This window comes from Sinohyriopsis cumingii, chromosome 5 (assembly GCF_028554795.1).
Source record: "Sinohyriopsis cumingii isolate HCF-2022 chromosome 5, ASM2855479v2, whole genome shotgun sequence".
Classification (NCBI taxonomy): Eukaryota; Metazoa; Mollusca; class Bivalvia; order Unionida; family Unionidae; genus Sinohyriopsis; species Sinohyriopsis cumingii.
Window position 1 is genome coordinate 124224909 of NC_142965.1, and position 22810 is coordinate 124247718.

Below are 22810 nucleotides of genomic sequence, written 5' to 3' on the forward strand. Positions count from 1 at the left end.
GGATTAAAGTGAAGAAGTCAAATTTGCTATACATTTAGTGTAATAAGCAGCCAGGGAAAACAACCATTGGTTCTTGATGAAAAACATGATCTATCTATCTATATACCTATCTATTTGTTTATATCTATTTTATCTATTCATCTGTCCATCCGTCCGTCTGTCTGTCTGTCTGTCTGTCTGTGTGTATGTATATATGCATGTATGTATGTATGTATGTATGTATGTATGTATATATATATATATATATATATATATATATATATATATATATATATATATATATATATATATATATATATATATATATATATATATATATATATATATATATATGTATGTATGTTAGATAGATAGATAGATAGATAGATAGATAGATAGATGGACGGATATATCTGTGTGTGCGTGTGTCTGTGTGTGGTTTGGATTTTTAACGTATTTTTAAAAATTTTTCAGTCATATCGCTACGATATCTGCAGTGTGACCGTTTATAGAGATGTCTAGGGCATCATGACACAGACATGTAGCATGATGTCCCACCCAGTCACATGAACCTGACACCAGGCCGACCAGTCCTAACACTAACCTCTTAATGCTGAGCACCAAGCGAGGCAGCTGTTAGTACCACTTATGTAAGTCTTTGGTATGACTCGACCGGGGATCGAACCCACGACCTCCCGCATCCGAGGATATATATATATATATATATATATATATATATATATATATATATATATATATATATATATATATATATATATATATATATATATATATATATATATATTGATTGATTGATTGATTGATATACATTGCGCTTCGTTCACCTTGACCATAATGAAATTATCCATATTCTTGTACTAAGTTACCATTTCAATTCCTTCATTTATTTCAACTATCACCTTCAGCCTAATGGCGTTTAATTTCTGAGGTTCAGACAGGTCGGGTAAAGTATAAAAATGACTCGGGTAAGGTACACCTATGTAAACATAAACTTTGTTTACCAAAGAAAGAAAGATAATTTAAAGAACATTCAAGAAATAAAGAAGAAACGAAGGTAAAATATTTGGCATTATCGTGATAACAGTGTGAGACAAGCCGTAGAAAAGTACCCTTGTTTTCAAGTCAGCCATTACCTGTAGAAAGGTATCCACTTTTCAAGTCAGCCATTGCCTCCGAAGATGCTGATTACCAATTCAACTTACTGTGTATTATTTAGTCTGAAAAAGAAGGCATTTTGCCTAGTAAAAGTTTACGTGTGCCTTATTAGCTATATATGAGATATTTGCAGAAATTAAAATGAATCTATATTATAATACAAACACAGCCTGTTTGCTCAAAGTTCGATTAATAGGCATTATATTCCAATAAAATTTACGTATTGGTTTGAATGAATAGCGGTGATAGGAAATTAGTATTTTGGCATGATTCATTTCAAAAGATAGTTTTGCGGAATGTATGTATATAAAGGTAGGTGGGTAATTCAGACACTGACATTTTTCTTACAATTATATTTTACATTTGTTTATACAAATAATTATGTATTTGACCGTACAGTTCACAACGAATTATCCTATATTTTCTGCCATTGAAGATAGTATTTTTCCTGTTCTCGCGTAAATATTTACATTTGCTTTCACTTTAAATAGTCAGTTTTATTTAAAGTTCAAGTAGTGAATAAGAACAAGGCCACAAAGAGATTTTGTTTAAAGACTCCTGAAATTATAAAACATCCTTACGAATTGTTGTACCTTTTGTTTGCAACATTTATATCATACGCGTATAAAGTGTGATTAATAAAGTAACGTATCCACAAATCAATTTACTCAACATCGTTATTTCATTATTTCATCTTGCAGACTCCAAGCTAAAAGGTACAGAATCCCATTAGTGCCAAATACGTACTGCGCTTATTCGCAATATATTGCGAATATTTGCAATAAGTATTGCATTAATTCGCAGTGCATTGCAAATATTCGCAATAAGTGTTGCGGTTATTCGCAAACGTATTGCATTTATTCGCAATGTATTGCGCTTATTCGCAATAAGATTATTTTTTTTTACAGACACGATTTGGCACTAATGGGCTTCCGTAAAAAAAGTTACATTGCTAAGTAAATTTCATGTGGAAGAGCTAGAAGCTTAGATACACATTTACAACCATAATCATATCTGAAGCAAATGTATCTTACAATACGAAAATGTATCGTAAATACGAAAATGTATCTTTCAATAAGTTTTAGAGTCCTGAAAACTAACAAAACTGCCATTTAAAAGAAAGATGAGGAGTTGTGTTGGAACTTAAAGTGAGAGGCTCGGGTTGTATTATTTTATTTCAATCCTTTGATATATTCATGATAAAGTTATGGTATATCGCAGAAGTCTTTTTTTATTATCAATTTGATTATTTCTTCCTAACACTCGAATTACAGTAAAGTCACACGTTAATTTCTTTCTCTTATGAGAAAAAAAAAACGCTAGTTGAAGATAATTAGTATTTCCAGAGTAGTTTCTGCTGGAAGGAACCATTGGGAACAATAACAGAAAATAATGATGACAGGATGAAACCTTGGCGGATGTTTGGGAAATAACATTCTTGCAAAATATTACGCTGGTTGGTATGGTACTTCAACGATGAATCTGATATGGTATTGGAATAAGAAGTCATTTATGCTGGTAAGTTTGCGTATTTTCTGCCCCAATATCTATAGTTTATTCCTTATCTGCACCTAAGATAAGATGATTCTAGTTGTAAACTTTGGTAGAACTTATCTATATTTGCTCGATCAAGCACCTGACTGCGGGAATAAACAACTAAAACATTGCATCCATGGTAACTTGAAAACTAAGTCAATCACTGACGTCGGTAAAAATGGTATTCGGTAACTCAGATTGATATTAAAAATTTGCGATTTCTCAGAGTCCCATTTGTTCCTAGCTATCTACGGGTCCTTTCAAAGTTTAAGTTTAATCTCTCTCTCTCTCTCTCTCTCTCTCAAAAATATGTTACAATGTGTTTTATAAAATTTCTTGTCAGTTAAAAAGGACACCAAAGCTCATATTTTCAGACATTTTTTATATATATCATTCTTCTAATACACAAAACTCAAAATGATTTCACCATTATATTACCTAAAATGCTAATGATATTATTATAATTTACTAGTTGCACTTAGTTCATTATTAATGTCTCATATTAGTATATATATATATATATATATATATATATATATATATATATATATATATATATATATATATATATATATATATATATATATATATATATATATATATATATATATATATATATATATATATATATATATATATATATATATATATATATTTAAACTTAAACTTTGAAATGACCACCTCACAACATTTAAATTCCGGATATTTGTGAACTTGCGAAAACAAAGTGAGCTCATTGAGTTAGGTTAGGAAGATAAGCCTGATATATTTCTTAAGTGGCATCACCTGATATCAGTTTATGACTGCTTAAGGGAAAAGTTAATATTCACAATGAACAGGCACTCGTTCATGGCATCCCCAGTTTGCGTTAGAAGTCCAAAACAGACCGGCATAGTTAAAAAGACTGGACCTTATGTTACACAGGAACTCTGAATGGTCATGCTGGAAAAGAGTTCTTATCTACACGTGTCAAACAAGATGTAAATAATCCCAGACACTTATTGGTTAATCTCATTGTGTACGGATTTGATGGATTATCATTACACCACTGCGCGGGTTAACTTATCCAGGTAGGGTGCTTGTTTTAATTTTCATTTGAGATGGGATAAGTAGACAACATCTCTTGTCACTTCAAGCTGGATCCATGAACGTACGATTCAGAGCGACTTTATACCGCCATTTGCTTAGATTTGCATAGTAAGTTGTTTTGCACTGGTCTTTGGCCAGTACATGAGCAAATGAGTGAAATTTGCATATTGAACCCAAGATATTTGCATGCATGCCCTCTTTTCCCCCAAATCCCAAACGTACCCTAATTTCTGCAACGTTCGTCTGACGGTGTGACACTGGTTAAAGTTGTTTTAGATATGAGGAGAGGAAGTCTAGTTCTGAAGCTGAGGATTTATTTTGGCGAAAAGAAAATAAATCTGCTCTCATAAATTACGTTTTCTCAGTTGTATTTTTTAATCCATGACAAATGTCTTTATTACATGGCTTAACTCTAAATCTACATGACATTTTCGTCTCTAATATGTGAACTATTATGACGTCAAAGATCCTGGTATGGTAGTGGCTGAGTAGACCAATGATGCACCAGTATTTTTTAAATTCAATTATTGCCGTAACAACTTTTGAAATATTTTATTAATACATTTTAATGGAATATTATTACAATTAAAAGAAATTGTTTCTTTGGAAGATTACAGCACGGTTGGGGGTTGGGGGGTTGGGTTACATTAATATACTGTTCACAAGTCTTAGCTGCAACTCAAAGATGCCCTTCTTACTCTGGAAGCACCGGCTGCAATGTACCATAAAGAAGAAGAGGTATTAAGCGGAAGCTTTCCGATAGTTGTGACCCGGTCGATTATACGAACGATTAATTCTAACGCCAACAATCAAAAGTATAAACTCATTTCTGATCGGATATTTTGCGTGACAATTACTGGAGATAGAATTTGCCAATTCAGAATCTAGAATAAACTTGCTCCTGAAAGGGGTCCCATAGACGATATCTTTCTGTCCAAGAAGACAGGTGGCGTCTGATGCTACCGGCTCACGTAACATGGCTAAAGATTTTAATTCTATGTGATTAAGTTTCGTAATAGTATCAAAGTTGATTCTGAATACAATTGTATGCCTTACCCTTACCAGAGACCATGACGTCATTTTTTACGCCATTAGTTCTTTGGTATACACATTACATATTGAAAAAAGAAGACTACAGTGTTCAGTGTTTGCATGTTTGCAACATGTATGGATGTTGTCATAATCGTGATCGAATGATGTGATCAGTTATATATTTTATTTCATCGAATTTTATTGGAGAGCCGCCATGGTTCAGTGATTACTTGCCAACTCAAGACCGAAAGGATGCGGGTTAGAATCATACCACTGTACCAGCCTTTTCAGCTACCATGATGTGCCCTAGGGTAAGGCACTTTACTCCAACTGCCTCAACGGTAAATAACCTACTTGTGTTGTTGTGCCGTAAATCACCAAACCAAATCATTGAATTTGTCGGAGATTTCGTTCTGTTATGGACCTTATTTGTCTCAGAATGTCGTTGATATAGATTTGTGTTATATATCAAGCTAAAATCTATGTTTTGTGTTAAAATCTTTAATTCAGTTTATATTTCATTCGTTTTGTTTTCTACAGCAACATAAAAAGTGTTTTTTTTTTTGTTTTTTTTTAAATCCTGAGTAAAGTGAAAATTACCCATGGTTACACCACAGTAACCGACCTGTGCTGATCCGCTGGTAGGATTCCAAACCGGATTCCATCGATAACAAATCACTGAGCCATTGCAAGTTTTGCCTTCATCAGTAACATATCACGGCAAGCATGCACGCCAGGCCTATTCTACAAGGCCTCAACACCAGGGGGTTTATGTTCATTAACAAAATTAAATGCAACGTATATAGTCCTTGTGAGAATGGAGTTAAAACTAATATTATATAATCACCCCCTTTGTTAGTCGGTATTCCACATACATTGTACAGACATACAAATCGACACATTTGTTCTACTTCTTCATGTGATAAGCTACTGAGATAATTCTGTACATACATACAAATTTGCTTCAGTAAAATATTTTCATGTGGTTTCTTTTTTTCTTCTTAAAAGACCCGCGATAGAACAGTTTGGAGAGGTTTGGACTCATAATCCAAGGTCGTGGATACCTGTCCGACCAACCAAGGTCGGCTGCCTCGGTATGTCCTTAGGAAAGACACTTAGCTCCATTTTCTCAGGATAAAATAGACAATAACTTTCTAAAAGAAGTGGTCACCCCACCCCACCCATCCCCATTATTATTTTGTGCAATTTTATGATCCAGGCAGATTATTGTCCTGAGATAGAATAGAAAGATGCCTTCTAGAGAATTAAGTAAGGAAGAGATCGTCTATATACGTGTGCTTGTAATGTTAGTACGATGAATTAGGTGAATATTAGAGAGATCCTTTAGATCTAAGTATTGGATGAGCTAACATGTTCAGTAGTTTCGTATTTCGCCCAGTATTGACAGGGTAAGACAATCGTTATTACTTCTTGAACGGTGTTGTTTCTTAACACGAAACAGCTTCTTGGGTTGATAAAGACACATGATAAGCAACTAATATCAGATTTTATACGACAGATATAATTAACATTTTAATTTAAATTTAATTCAAGACACAACAATGCAATAAAGTATTATTTTACCTACTTGAAAGAAATGACTTTCAAAGCCTGCATTTATCTTAAATGTTATGTTGTTGTTGATCCGCTGAATTGTTACTTTCATTAAATTATACCTTAACACTAGAGACTGATGTATTTGTGCTTATCCATCAATTTACTGGACAGAAAGATGGGGAGGTCTACCATTGTCAAAGTAATATTACACCAAAGCAAGTCAATTGCCTTTTTGCCAGCACTGTTTTAATCATTGGTTGGAAATATTGCCAAAATGACGAGCAATTCTATGGGTCATTTGAATGAAGGTTTTCCTTACGAAGGATTTATTATCCAAATAACTATTTCGTCTGAGTTTTAGAAATAGATACTTGCAAATAAGGACGGAGGAACAGTTTATACCAGTTGCTGGTCCTGCTCACTCAAGCATTATTAACGTCTTATGTTCATGCAACGAAATAAAAATCTTCTAAGGGGATCTAAGACCGATTGCTGACATTTCAATATCTTCTCAAATGTGTCTTTTTGAAACCTCTCATCAGGGGATCTAAGACAGATTGCTGACATTTCAGTATCTTCTCAAAGGTGTCTTTTTGAAACCTCTCATCAGGGGATCTAAGACCGATTGCTGATACTTCAGTTTATTCCCAAAGGTGTCTTATTGATAAAACGCACAAACCCTGTTAAAAAAATCATTTAGGTTTTCTTGTTAACCGCATGATGTAACTAATTTGCTGGTTATCAAAAATTGGCTGTGAGCAACATTCATGTACTATGTTAAAAAAAATTCATAATGCAAACATACATAATAAATATCGATCATATGTTCGATATTAAATATTAATTTTATCTCAGTTGATCTATGATGGTGACGGTGACTGATGATGATAATAAATGTGTCATCACTATTACCATCGTCAACCTTATCTTCATCGTCATCACCATAATAATGTTCTATGATTCAGTTGGACTCTTTTTCCTTTTTTGTATAAATTTCAATGCTAATTATAATTTGAGGTATATGTTTAATATCCTTGTCTTTTATTTTATTCATGCAAAACTCCTTGCAACATTCATCGTTTTCATCGTAAGCTATATTTTCGTAGGCCTCTGAGAAGATTTTTTAGAATAAAACTGAGTAATTGAGGAAACGATAATGTTTTCATAATGTCAATCCATGTTTCTTGTCTGGCAGTCAATGTTTATGTAACAGATACAACACACAGAGAAAGAGGCACTTTGATAGATTACACCCGACAAATTGTTAACATTATCTCGGTAGTTCATGCAAGCTACTTGATTTAATGTCTTTATATTTTAGTGTATTTTTTAAGCACTTCACTCGTGTAAACTCGTATTGAACAGCAACACTTAAAGTGTGATTAAAAGCGTGCAATTACAGGTCTTTACAACCAAATCTTAGCTCCCTTTGCATCGACAATAGGCATACATTTTGACGTATTCACCCCTGCTGTGTTGAAAAATCTCCGGTTCTGAAGCACGTATTGTTACCGTATATACTTGCTTATAAGTCAGGTCCTACTGCAAACCGCATGGAACCAGATATGTCATCGCATTATACGTCAGCAAATCTGGGTCTGTGTAGTTTGTTATATCTTATCAGTAGAACAAATCACATAGCTCCTTACCTGCCGGCGTAGTCTGCGACAGCAGATCATATTCTGTGTTTTTTCTTGTTTGGTAGACTTATAACAGAGTGAAAACGGTGCTCTGTTTACCAAAGCGCTTGCGATTTTCATCGGGGCAAGTTGCTTATGAAGAAGGGGGTGCTAGGAGAAGACCAAACTCTTCTGACATCGGCCTCATAATTGGAATTGTGGTTACGACGGTGATTGTGAATTTTTATTGTTACCTAGAATGAAATCACACACACACACACACACACACACACACACACACACACACACACACACACACCATGTAATAAAATGAATTTTCAAAGGCAGGGCATGCACTGTAGAAATTATCTGTCATAGTGGGCAAGTTGGTCATGGCCCACGGCCACACGCATCAGATGGGCATAACATATGATACGGAAAGGGATGGCAAAACTCGGCCCCAACGTGGAAGAAATTGTATAGGATAAGTAATAAATTCAAGAAAAAATAAGTCATGAAAGTCCAACATGATTTTGTTTTCTTTCTTTAAAATAGATACTCGCTAAGGACAAGGGATACGAGGATGTTCCTCGTGGAAAAGACAGTACTGTCAGCTTATCTAATGAAGTATCAGAGTAATAAGGACTACATAAGGTGTTCTTTGTCATTTGGTATTTCAGTCCACTTTATTTTCATATATTGCCTTTTGTATTGCTTTACACTAGGACTGAATTCCTCTCTAAATATCTTCAAAAATATATTCCTTGTACACACAGACCCCCCCCCCCCCAACACACACGCTTCATATATACATCCATATCTCTGTCTCTCTCTGTGACTGTTTCGTTGTTTTGCTATATTGTGGATAAGCTTAAAGCCGATTATCACCGCCGTATGTACACGAATATAAGACCAGTCAAAATGCAAACAACAAAGATCATGATCTGCCATAGCATAATGCACCTGCAAATCAGGTTCTAAGCTGTTTGTTCTACTCATTATTCCTAACAAGTGGACAGGCCCATATCTGCCAGTATTGATTGCGACGGCAGATCTGGGTCGGTACGATTTACATTTGGATTCGTCTTAAAAGGTAGTACATACGGTAAATGTCATAGACTGACGGAAACTGTCAATTCGAGCGGTAGAAACTGTTTATAAAGCTCTGTTTAAAACCATGACTATTTAGGAATTTCGATTTGCAAAATTGTATTTAAAAAAAGCATTATAATAATAAGTCTGATTATATTAAGAAATATGCAACTTAAGATATTACGTGTTCCATGTTAAATTAGCCATTTTGAATAAGGTATATTACCTGATCATATCTTCAGTTGTTTCACGAACACCAAAGCTAGGCATATCTGCTGCGAGTTGTTTGTATGCTTAGAAATTATGACTATACACCTGATTTCTGTCTACATATTTATCAGTCTTTATTTTAAGGGCTCGCGATTATCTTGATATAAAGTCTAAAGCGAAGATTTCTGACGACAGGTATGGATAATCTCAAAGTGAAGAATTGTCACGACATATATGGATACTCTAACGGAAGCCTTGTTTTTGGCTGAAACATTTTGGCTGAGGATTAAGAAAAAAGATATTCTATAAACATATCTATACGGTTCCAGCTAATCCAATATGAAGAATATCATTGGGGATCTTTGGAACGCATACAATTATATTATTTTGTCAATGAAGCATCAGCTAGAAGGTATGGAGAACAATGATTAACACGCGTTTAATTCACTTTAGTTTAGAACAATAAAAAAAATGCAATCTGAGTTTTCTTTTGCTTCACTAAATGTACACTATAAAAATCTCTTTCTTGAGCTCCCAATATTAATTTATTCATTATTGAAAATGTTGAATGAAGAAGAAAATGACGAAAAGCAAGAGTAGAATTAGTTATTGTTGTTATTGTTGTTGTCGTCGTAACAGATGTTATTGATGGCAATGATTATGACAAATGATGATTATGATGAAACTAATGATTAAAAGTAGCAAACAGAATAAGAGCAAAACAGTACGATAATACATAACAAAAAAAGAAAGAACGTGAAAGAGAAAGAAGAGAATATTAATCTCAATATATACATTTAAATTTGTTCACTCTCTATAACTCTTTGCACACTGTATCCAAGATTAGTGTTGGCATTACGAAAAAGGATTGACGACACAAATTTATCACACATAATATTTTGTGGAACTGGAACGTTCTATAAACCAAGTAATTGAAGTTGTTTGGTTTCAAAAACGTTGCGTTACTGCTGACGATAATGTCGTTTATAAATCCCAATATATTTTATTTTAATGGGGGCATACTCATTAACTGCCATTATGGTAATTGCTTTTGCGTATTGAAGATGTGGCAAATTTACCATTAGCAATATGCCGACTATATTTGCACTAAACATGCAAAATATTTGAAAATTGCGAAGTCGCTGTGTGAGAGAAAGTATTTACATTCGCGAATTGACGTGCGTGCGCTGCAAGGTGCGCGACTGGCCAAATATCTGTCTTTCCCAGGTGAGGCCAACTACAGGTTCTGATATTAAATAACATGGTAATAGTCACATGTTTAATATCAACTCCATCTGAGTCAATTTGTTTCTAACCTGCTCATTATTTTGTTCTGCTCAGTAATGTCAAAGTTGCACTTTAAACTGTATGTGGAAGTCAGCTTCAAAGTTGATTATTAAATATCCAGCTGCATGAATACGTCATATGGAAAAGGTTTTGTTGAAGTAATATATTAATACAAAACTAGGAACTAACTTAACCTGACTTAATCTGGTGCAGACTTTGTTGGCCTCCTTCTTTAGTTTCCAAAACATATTATAAATTTATGAAAATCAAGGGGAAGATAATTTCCAAACTTTAGCACAGACATTTTGTCATGATGTAGTAAGCATATGTATGTATCGTCATATTATTCCTTAAAAGAATATATCGTATCCAGTTTCTATTTGATGACTTGAATGCATTTAGCTTCCCGTGTCTATTTCGCCTTCATAGAATATTCGACGAGTTTTTAAGAACAACGTTTCCACTTTAGTCTATGACACCTTTACATTATGTAGGACTGCTATAAGAAAGGAAAAGAGACACGTGCACGCATTTTCAAGGTTTCATTTTGAGAAACAAGTATTTTAATAAATGGTCGTGAATTGGCTTTGCTCTCTCTCTCTCTCTCTCTCTCTCTCTCTCTCTCTCTCTCTCTCTATATATATATATATATATATATATATATATATATATATATAAATATATATATATATATTTATATATATACCAAGACCCAATTACAGGATATTTGTTTATAAAATAAAAGTATCACAGCTGCATTCTTCCTCTCCAGCTGTGGAGGTAGTAATTGTTACACCCATCCAGCAAGCAGGTAGGAAATTCCTTTATTTGACTCGCTAAACGTAACCCATTGCAGCGCATTCAACAGACTAATTGAACTACATTTAAAAGAACACGACAAGGGAATTGTGGGTAAATTAAGGTATCAAATTGCTTGTGCCTTGTAAGGGCTTCAAAATGGCGTTATGTTCGTTTTTACTCACATCTACACTTTAAAAACTACTGAGTTTCAGGTTATAATTCCTTAATATCATGTCACATGATAGATAGAATGCATTTAAAATGCGCCTATTACGTGAATGAAGTAACAAATTAAACAGATGCCAAAACCATAGACCATCCTCGAAATCTATTGCGAAGATATTCATGTTTCTGTAATGGCTATACCCTGTTGGTGGGACTTTACGCAATTTCCAGATGTTCTTAATGCTGCAGCATCAGCAATAAGAATAAGAAGAAGAGGAGCAACATCAACAACAACAACAACAACAACAACTACTACTACTACTACTACTACTGCTGCTGCTACTACGATTGGCATGGATGGAGTGTAAAAGAAGAAAACAATCTGGTATGCAATAAGAGAAACGACCAATAACTGATAGTCGTTGGCAAATAAAATACACTAAGTGGAAAAGCAAGCGAGAACAAGAAAATGTAACAATAAAATTAGAACGACAGAAGTTAGAACAAAGGGGATTTACTGACAGCTTGTAAACAAAAGAAAACCATGTCCGAGAAATATTAAGGATTTTGTACAGTGGTAGTTATTTTACAGTGATATGAATGCATATGAGAAACGCGGCAACTATAGTTGCATATATACACAACATTTTTAAAGTTAATTATCTTGTTATTTCAAATTTACATGTTCCAATATAAACCCTGAACAACGGGGGAAGACGAATATTAGATAAACAACGATATTTACCCTACTGCAAAAGACCTCTAACTTTTCCTATGTTTGCAGGTATATGTTTTTATCCGTTAATATTCTGTAGTGATATTTTCGAGTACGCTAAAAAATAAATTGGCATTGTATTTTGCGTATAAGCTATATAATTGTCCCGTACATTTTTATATATCTGTGTTCCAAGCTACTATATAATTCAACTTAAATATGGTCAATTGTGTCTGATCTTTTATCAGTAATCACTCCTACGTGATTGGCCAGCTTATTGTCAGTCACTCTCACGTGATTGGTCAGCTTTTTGACAGTTACTCTTATTTCATTGATCTGAAGTCTTATTAGGTGGGCAGAGTGGTAGCAGGATCAGCTGAGACAAACTATGAAGGTTGAACAATATCGGTAGACTTAATAAATTGATTCATTAATGCAGATCGACTTTGACCCATTGACAGAATCAGTATTCTATTCTAACAGATGACTACAGAATAGGCCAGGAATATGAGTTTTAACGAAAGAAAAATCAGACATAGATTTATACAAAGCACACCGAGCACTAGAATAATGGACGGATGATTTGTGTGTGGTGGTCTCTGGAATTTAATTTCATCATATACAAGACATAAATATTTTCATCCGTAAGAATTTGTTGAGTGCCAAGGGAAAACAGATTCCAGATCAAATGAATAAGAAGAAAAGCATTACTATGGCAAAGATGCAATCCTTTTGATAATAATAATAATAATAATAATAATAATAATAATAATAATATCAATAACACTAATACTACTACTACTAATAATATCAATAATAATAATAATAATAATAATAATAACAATAATAATAATAATAATAATAATAATAATAATAATAATATCAATAATGATAATAATAATAATAATAATAATAATAATAATAATAGTAATAATAACAGTAATATCAATAATAATAATAATAATAATAATAATAATAATAATAATAATAATAATAAAATAAAAAAGATAATGCTGGCTTTGTGGATGAGATAAATGAGATGATTCAGAAGGTATTAGGTTTGGGCGAGTCAGATTAGACCATATAAGTGATGATGCTATGTAACCGAGCTAAGTTTCGCTGGTCAAAGAAGTAAATGACAGATTATTTTTGTATGCAGCATTATTTAATAAACGTGCATACTGCTCAATACATCCAGTCCAATTTAAATTAATGTCATTATCACACTAATGATACGAGTCGCCGCCCCTGGGCCAGTGGTGTAAGGCTCTAGCTTTTACAGATCACTTACGTGTCAGCACTGGATAGATTCTCATCTCAGCTAACGAGATTGTATGAGAAAGTTTGCCAGTAGCTTCCTATGGGTAGCTGGTTCGTCTCGGAATCTTCCTCCACCAAATGTGCCGGCTGGCACTAGCATATCGTGTGCTGAAAATGGCGTTAAACCAACAAAAGCAAACCAAACTTTGTGAGATAATGCTAAGTTTGCTTAATCGGCATTTGCTTGTTCTTGAGTTCCCCCTATTTTCATTTAAGAAATACAGCGTACAAAATGTAGTCAATGTATGATCATTATGTTACATGATGAATCCCGAACTATTTCTGACGCCGTCTCTCCGTCATTTCTAGATACAATACAAGCAGTGCCGGATTTAGACATAGCGAGGCCTTAATTTATTGGAAGCTGTAAAGGCCCTATTTGGTATAAAATAAATTTGAGAGGCCCATTCAGACTGTGAGGCCCTAAGCCGTAGCTTGTTTAGCTTATGCCTAAATCCGGCACTGGATGCAAGGAATCGGATAACTCTTCTTTCAAGTTCATTTCGATCTTATCTGCAATTTAAATGATTAGCTAACCTACCGCGTCGAGTTCACGGCGCGGGAAAAAGAAATACGTGTATGGTGACATTGGGAAGGACACAATTAAGAGTAATCCGAAGCTGTGTCATATCTCCAATACTATTTTCCCGAACGTGGTTTCATACATTATCAAATGCTAATTTTTTGTAAATGCTAAAAATGTTGACAAATTTCTAGATTTGAAGAATAAAACCAATCATAAATTTGTTAAATTAAAACATCTAAAAATGTAAATTAAAAAAATCTGTGGCCTAATGATTATTCAGTAATTTTACGATATTTCTTTTGCCGCCAATTATAAGGCCGAAAAACATTCATTTGTAAAAGAAGCAGTTTATTTCACGACGGATTAAGATATATATGCTAGCATGCAAGGAGAGAACTACATGCTAATGAGAAATTTCTGTACGTTTACGACATCCACGTCAGGAGCACGCGCTCACACGACTAATTGAGATTACCTTAGGGTCATACATGCACCATTCGAGCTACAATTTCGCTAAATATATAAAGCAATTAGGAGTTTAGAAACTCATATTAACATTCGTATTACATATTATAATTCAAAATACGCCTTAGGTTTCACCTTAAGAAGGAACGAATTTCGTCCGTGAATGGTGCTAAAAGTTGAAAACATTTTGCTCAAGTTTGTACTTTTCATACACACACATATCTTACAACCTAACTACGAAAGCGTTCTTTTCCCCTTCCATTCCACATACTTACTTATTAAAATACCCACTATCTTTTCAAATTAGACGATAAAGTAAAAAAGAATTATTTTTGTATTTATGCCATTTGGACATTATTGGATGCAACTAAATCAGTTACATCAATACTACAAGTTTAGACAAAATCCATGCTGTCATCATGAAAAGCAACTCATTATACCGTAACGTGGCATACTCTGCATAAACAAGATCAGTGCTCACTGTAACTTGGTATACCGTGCATAAACAAGATCAGTACTCACTGTAACTTGGTGACCGCTCCGGTGGCCTAGTGGTTAGAGCGTCCCCCTCGGATACGGGAGGTCGTGGGTTCTATCCCCGGCTAAGTCATACCAGAGACTTAAAAAAATGGTACTAACAGCTGCCTCACTTGGCGTTCAGCATTAAGAGGTTAGTGTTAGGACTGGTCGGCCTGGTGTCAGGATAATGTGACTGGGTGGGACATTATGCTACATGTCTGCGGCATGATGCCCCAGTGCTAGACATCACTATAAACTGCCACACTGCAGACATCGTAGCAATATGACTGAATTTTTTAAAGCAAAGTTAAAAATAAAAATCACATCACATCACTGTAACTTGGTATACCGCGCATTAACAATATTAGTACTCAATGTAACCAGTGAGAATTGTTGTTCTGCATCTGATACAGGCTTTATCCACGTGAAAGATAATAATGAAAATTAATGGCAATAAATGACAAATCGAAGTTCTGTATGTTGAAAAAGTAAACGGCAAAAGATAATCGATCATTCATTCTTTGTATATCAGCCTTCTGAGTTCAGAGTATAAGACGTTGGACTTAAGAGCAAGGTGATCCGGGGCTTCAAATGACAAGTAAACCGAACCGGAAATAAGTAACGAGACATTCTCTTCCTTCTCAAAGTTTTACTTCCGTTTTAGTAGACGGGTACATTCGAATCATGGCTGCCATTTCCGTTCACGACATTTTTGGAAATAGAGAGCATTACCAAGAGATGTTAGGGGAAAATATTGGATTTAAGTGATAGGCAAGATTTTATTGTAAAAGCTTTTGAAACATTTCGTATTAAACTACTTTTTAAATCACTAGCGTTCGAAGCGATTATCAAGCCTAATTACAACTGTTTAATTATTGTTATATATATATATATATATATATATATATATATATATATATATATATATATATATATATATATATATATATATATATATATATATATATATATATATATATATATATATATATATATATATATATATATATATATAAATGCAATAAACTGACAACGAACTTGTATCTAGCTAGCCTGAGCGCTTTCGCTGCATGATTTGTATTCTTTATATATATATATATATATATATATATATATATATATATATATATATATATATATATATATATATATATATATATATATATATATATATATATATATATAAATAAAGAGAGACAGAGACAGAGAGAGAAACAGAGAGACAGATAGACAGATAAATAAATAGATAGATAGAACATAGTCAACTGCACGACCATCTATTAAAATACTTGTTTATCAAAATGACGACTGCGTGCACGTGTCTATTTTTCTTATAGCAGTCTTATATAATGTAAAAGTGTCATAGTTGAAATTGTTTCTTTCCATTACTTAAATCAAGAGATATTTCAAGAGATGTACCTAGAAAAATTCACATAAAATGTATTGAAATACTATTTTAATCGAGAAGGAAACGTTGTTCTTAAAAACTCGTCGAATATTATATGAAGGAGAAATAGACACGGGAAGTTAAATGCATTCAAGTCATTAAATATAAATTGGATACGATGTATTCATTTAAGGAATAATATGACGATACATACATATGCTTAGTACATCATGACAAAATGTCTGTTCTAAAGTTTAGAAATTATCTTCCCCTTGATTTTCATAAATTTATAATATGTTTTGGAAACTAAAGAATGAGGCCCACAGAGTCTGCACTAGTTAAGTCAGTACCTAGTTTTTGTTTTTAATATATCTCTTTAACAATGTTTTCCATATGACGTATTCATGTTAATATATCACTTTAGCAATGGTTTCCATATGACGTATTCATGTTAATATATCACTTTAGCAATGTTTTCCATATGACGTATTCATATTAATATATCACTTTAGCAATGGTTTCCATATGACGTATTCATGCGGCTGGATATCTAATAATCAACTTTGAAGCTGACTTCCACATATAATTTAAAGTGTAACTTTGACATTACTGAGCAGAACAAAATAATGAGCAGGTTAGAAACAAATTGACTCAGATGGAGTTGATATTAAACATGTGACTATTACCATGTTATTTAATATCAGAACCTGTAGTTGGCCTCACTTGGGAAAGACAGATAATTGGCCAGTCGCGCACCTTGCAGCGCACACACGTCAGTTCTCTAATGTAAATACTTTCTCTCACTATGACTTCGCAATTTTCAAATATTTTGCATGATTTAATGCAAATATAGTCGGCATATTGCTAATGGTAAAATTGCCACATATCCAATACACAAAGACAATTAGCATTATGGCAGTTCATGATTATGCCCCCATTAAAGTAAAATATATTGGGATTCATAAATGACATTATAGTCAGAAGTAACGCAATGTTTTGTTTGAAACCCACCACTTCAATTGCTCGGATTATAGAACGTTCCAGTTCCTAACAATATTATGTGTGATATTTGTATCATCAATCCTTTTTCGTAATACCAACACTAATCATGGGTACATTTTACAGAGAGGGAGAGAGAGAGGGAGAGACATACAGACAGACAGACAGACAGAGAGATAGAGAGAGAGACAGACAGAGACAGAGAGACAGAAATAGAGAGACAGAGAAGGAGAGAGATATTTTTGAGATTATTCTTACCTTCTTTCACATCCTTTCTTTCTCATGTATTATTGTACTGCTTTGTTCTTGTTTTCTTTGTTACGTTTAATCATTAGTTTTATCATAATCATCATTGTCATAATCACTGCCACCAAGAAATCTGTTACAACGACAACAACAATAACAACAATAACTAATTCTACTTTTGCCTTTCGTCATTTTCTTCTTCATTCAACATTTTCAATAATGCATAAATTAATATTGGGAACTCAAGAAAGAGGCTTTCATAGTGTACATTAGTGAAGCAAAAGAAAACTCAGATTGCATTTTTTTATTATTCTAAATTAAAGTGAATTAAATGCGTGTTAATCATTGTTCTCCATACCTTTTAGCTAGATGTTTCATTGACAAAATAATATAATTTTATGAGTTCTAAAGATCCCAATGATATTCTTCATATTGGATTGGCTGGAACCGTATAAATATGTTTATAGAAGATCTTTTTTAAAATCCTCAGCCAAAATGTTTCAGCCAAAAACAAGGCTTACGTTAGATTATCCATACCTGTCGTGATAATTCTTCACTTTGAGATTATCCATACCTATCGTGACAATTTTTCACTTTACACGTTATATATCAACGTAACCACGAGCCCTTAAAATAAAGATCGATAAATATGCAGACAGAAATCAGGTGTATGGTCATAATTTCTAAGCATACAACCAACTCTCAGCAAATATGCCTAACTTTGGTGCTTGTGAAACAATCGACTAAATGCTCAGGTAAAATACCTTATTAGAAATGGCTACTTTAACATTTAATACGTAATATGTCTTAATCACCTTATTTGCTTAATATAATTTGGCTTATTATCATAGTGATCTTTTTTAAATTTTGTTTTAAAAATTTACAAATAAGATCATAAAATGTCAAAGTTTTAGACAGGTTTATAAACAATTTCCGCCACTCGATTTATTACGTCTACGTCAGTCTAAGACATTTACCATATGCATTCGTACTAAGACGAATCCAACTGGAATCTGCACCGACCCAGATCTGTCCAGTTGTTAGGAATAATCAGAAGAACAAACAATACAGAACCTGATTTACAGGCGTATTGTGCTATGGCAGAGCAGGATCTTTGTAACATGTTTGCATTTTGAATCGACTTTTATGCGTGCACATAGTGTAGTGATAATTAGCTTTAAGCTTATCCACAGTAGAGCAAATCAAAGGAAACAAGTGTCTTCATTATCAGCCACTTGTATGTTTCTTTATCGGAATATGCCTTCTGAGCGATTCATGTAGTATTTATAATTAATCTTACAAACACATATTGTCATTCAATTTAAAAAGTTTAACTCCGTCCCCAAATACCCAGGTCCCCAAAATCACGTGTGATGTTCATCGGAGAGACTCACTTATATCTCCAACGCTACACGATCCTTTCTTTGAAATATTAAATAATATTTTCCCTACTAATTTTCGCATTTGTGCCATTTAAAGCAATTCAAGCTTACAGATTTGTTATGGCTTCAACTAGTATGTATGTCTTGCTGTGAAAACGACTGATATTGTATACATAGAAAGCAATTGTTCGATAAGACAGCGAAAACCTAGCCCTTAAAACATTAAGATTTCAACATTTTTATGCGAATGTGTAGTCAACAAACTTATCAGATTCGATTGCTCTTTTTATTGGTGTTTACTTATTCTGAAAGCAACAGGCAACTCAGTAGAGCCTGGCAGAGAATCGTGATACAGTTGTTTTGCCTTAAGATATTTACTCCCACGCACTCAGCTCTAGGATCGAGAATACATTCGAAACTTTATGTGATCAGTATTATTTATTTTGACGAGTTTCATTTCACATTATTGTTATCTATGCGTCTGCAGCAGTCAAGCAGGAATGAATAGAACAAATAAAACGAAGAGATAAAACATCTCCGAAAGTAATTCTATCACATTTTACAAAATCTAGGAAGGAAGCGCATGTAAAACAAAGAGAGGAGGAAAGAGAGAAAACACCTTCGTAAATAATCATCTCAGTTTAAACGAATTATTTAAGTAAACGCTGATTTTATTTTAATTACCACCAGAAAGATTGCACCTTGTATCATCCACTGAGCTATTTTTCCAAACAAAATTCGCAAAATACAATTGAATGTTATCAAATACGATATAATTTACTGTACCTCACCTTTTTTTTGAAAAAGAAATAAACAACGTTTTGGTGCAGATCATTTGCTCAGGATGATTTAAATGAGTAATTATACATTATTACAAATGAAGTTTAGACATTGTTACAAATGTAATTATACATTGTTAGAAATGTAATTTATACATTGTTGCAAATGTAATTTATACATTGTTACACATGTAATTTGTACATTGTTGAAAATGTAATTTATACATTGTTACAAACGTAATTTATACATTATTACAAGTGTAATTTATACATTGATACAAATGTAATTTATACATTGTTACAAATGTAATGTTATACATTGTTATAAATGTAATTTATACTTTGTTACAAATGTAACTTAAAAATTGTTATAAATGTAATGTATACATTATTACAAATGCAATGTGTACATTGTTACAAATGTAATGATGTAGAAAGTAACTTTTATCCACTGTATTTGTTTCTTTAGAGGTGTTTAGAGTGTTATCACTGAAGAGGGATCAAGAGCAGAAATTTTGTCAAGAGCAGCACAAACAATGGCAGCTATGTCAAAGCTAAGACCCATCTGGAGAGACAAGAATATCTGTCTGAAAACTAAAATCAGACTATTGCGAGCTCTAGTCATCTCAGTCTTTTTGTACTCGTGTGAGGCATGGACCCTGACAGCAGAATTACAACGAAGAATCCAGTCACTTGAAATGAGATGCTACAGAACCATCCTTGGCATCTCTTACATGGACCACATCACAAATGAAGAAGTACATAACACCATCAGGCGCGAAGTAGGCCAATATGAGGACCTCCTCACCACCGTCAAAAAGAGAAAGCTGAAATGGTATGGCCATGTCACTAGAGCCAACAGTCTATCCAAAACAGTCCTGTAGGGCAGCGTCCAGGGTGGCAGAAGGAGAGGTAAACAGAGAAAAAAGTGGACTGACAACATCACAGAATGGACCAGGAAAAGTTTTGCGGAGACACAGACATTGGCACATGATCGAGACAAGTGGAGGGAACTGGTCAGATGTTCAGCAGCACAGTGCCTCAACGACCACACTAGGTCATGAGACTGATGATGATGATGATTTGTTTCTTTGTCAAACATTTTTGTTGATACCCTAACACGTTAATATATGTATATAAAATATCATCAGAACATCTTCAATTACCATAGACTCTATCGATACATTGGTATTTAGGATATGATGCGAGTTATGATTTATTATTTCCACTTTTGATCAATTAGTACAGGATCCGAATATCCACAGTTCTGTGTTATGTCCTGGATATTTAAATTAATAATTTGCTGACAAAATCATGGTCAAAACGTAGGCTTCAGTTAGAATATAACTCAAAGTGATACAATACCTTTCAGAATATTGGTTCGGCACCTAGATACTTTCCTGAAAAAGAAACAGATTATATTGCCTAACAAAGGTAGAAACAGAGACCATGGAACAGTGAGTAGCATAAACTGTCTCGCTTTTACAAAGAAAAAGAAAGTATGTTAGTATCTTTATACCATGTTTGAATATTGATAATTATCTTCTCTTAAATCTCAAGTCTGATGCAGGATATTTGTAAACTTATACTCGTTTGTCTGGTATGTCGCTGCAGACCTTGACAGTTGAATGTCAACTTTTGTTATCACAAGTCCGCATGAAATGTTGCACATTTTGACAAAGGATCGACAAACTGTAGACTTTTAATTCAAATCCAAAGTTAAAACTTATTTCAGTATGAATTTAATGTTGATAAAGGTTATTAACGTGACGTGAGTTTTGATAATCTTTGCTATATAAGCCTTTCATACATAAGAATGAAATAGTCTGACCTTTGCAAACATTATAACTGTTTAAAAACTTCCAATATGATTTGCAGGAAATAAAACTGTTTCAATCACCAAACCTGCCCTATTGAACCTCAATGTCCAAACCTGTCCCATTGAACCTCAATGTCCAAACCTGTCCTATTGAACCTCAATGTCCAAACCTGTCCCATTGAACTTCAATGTCTTGCTGTTGACTAATCGAAAAGAATGCTGCTAAACAAATCATCAGGACTTTTTTGTGTCAAGATTGTTACATTTTCTTACTATTGTCCTTGCGGAAATATGAATTTATCTGATGAATGGAGTACACAGGGCTAGCCTTAAGCTAATTAGACCGATTTGGTTTATTCGACCCCCCCCCCGCCCCAACAGGGGCCCCGCCTTTTAGTCATTTTTAAAAATATATCTGAAAAGAGCAAGTAATTTTAAAGCGATGGAAGAAAATGTTAAGTTCAATGTCATATAAAACTTGTTTAATAGTTTCTTTCCAAATGCCGTGCTCACAGGGGACCCTGCGCTAAATATAAAGGGCCCCGCCAAAAGTCTCCAAATCGGACCCTGCGTTTCCTAAGACCTGGGAATGTCCTACTTTGATAAATATGAAGATGCGACATACTTTGCAAACACTAGAAAATATTTTGTCTTGGAATCATGGTAAGTGTAAGATATCTTTATAGACGTCCAACATATACCGTATGTACTCTCTTATAAGTCGGTCCAACTGCGATATGTATAGATCCGGATAGGCTGTCGCATAATGCATTGACAGACATGGGTCTATGCAGTTTGTTATGAGCAATTAGTAGAATAAAAAATAGAGACTCTGATCTACAGGCGTATCATGTGACGGCAGATCAAGGGCTATGTTGCTTGCAGTCGGACCCGACATACACCAAATGCAATCGGTGTACTAATCTGCATACGCTGTTTCATATATGAGAACCACCACATTATATTTGCTTCTTTACATATGAGATTAGTGATTAGAATCGACAGTGAACGATCTTCCTGTCTCATAATAACCCTGCAACTACATATTTGTTGGAATTATTGTAATCACGTTTGCCTGAGATAATTACGTTTACCGGAAGTAATTCATAA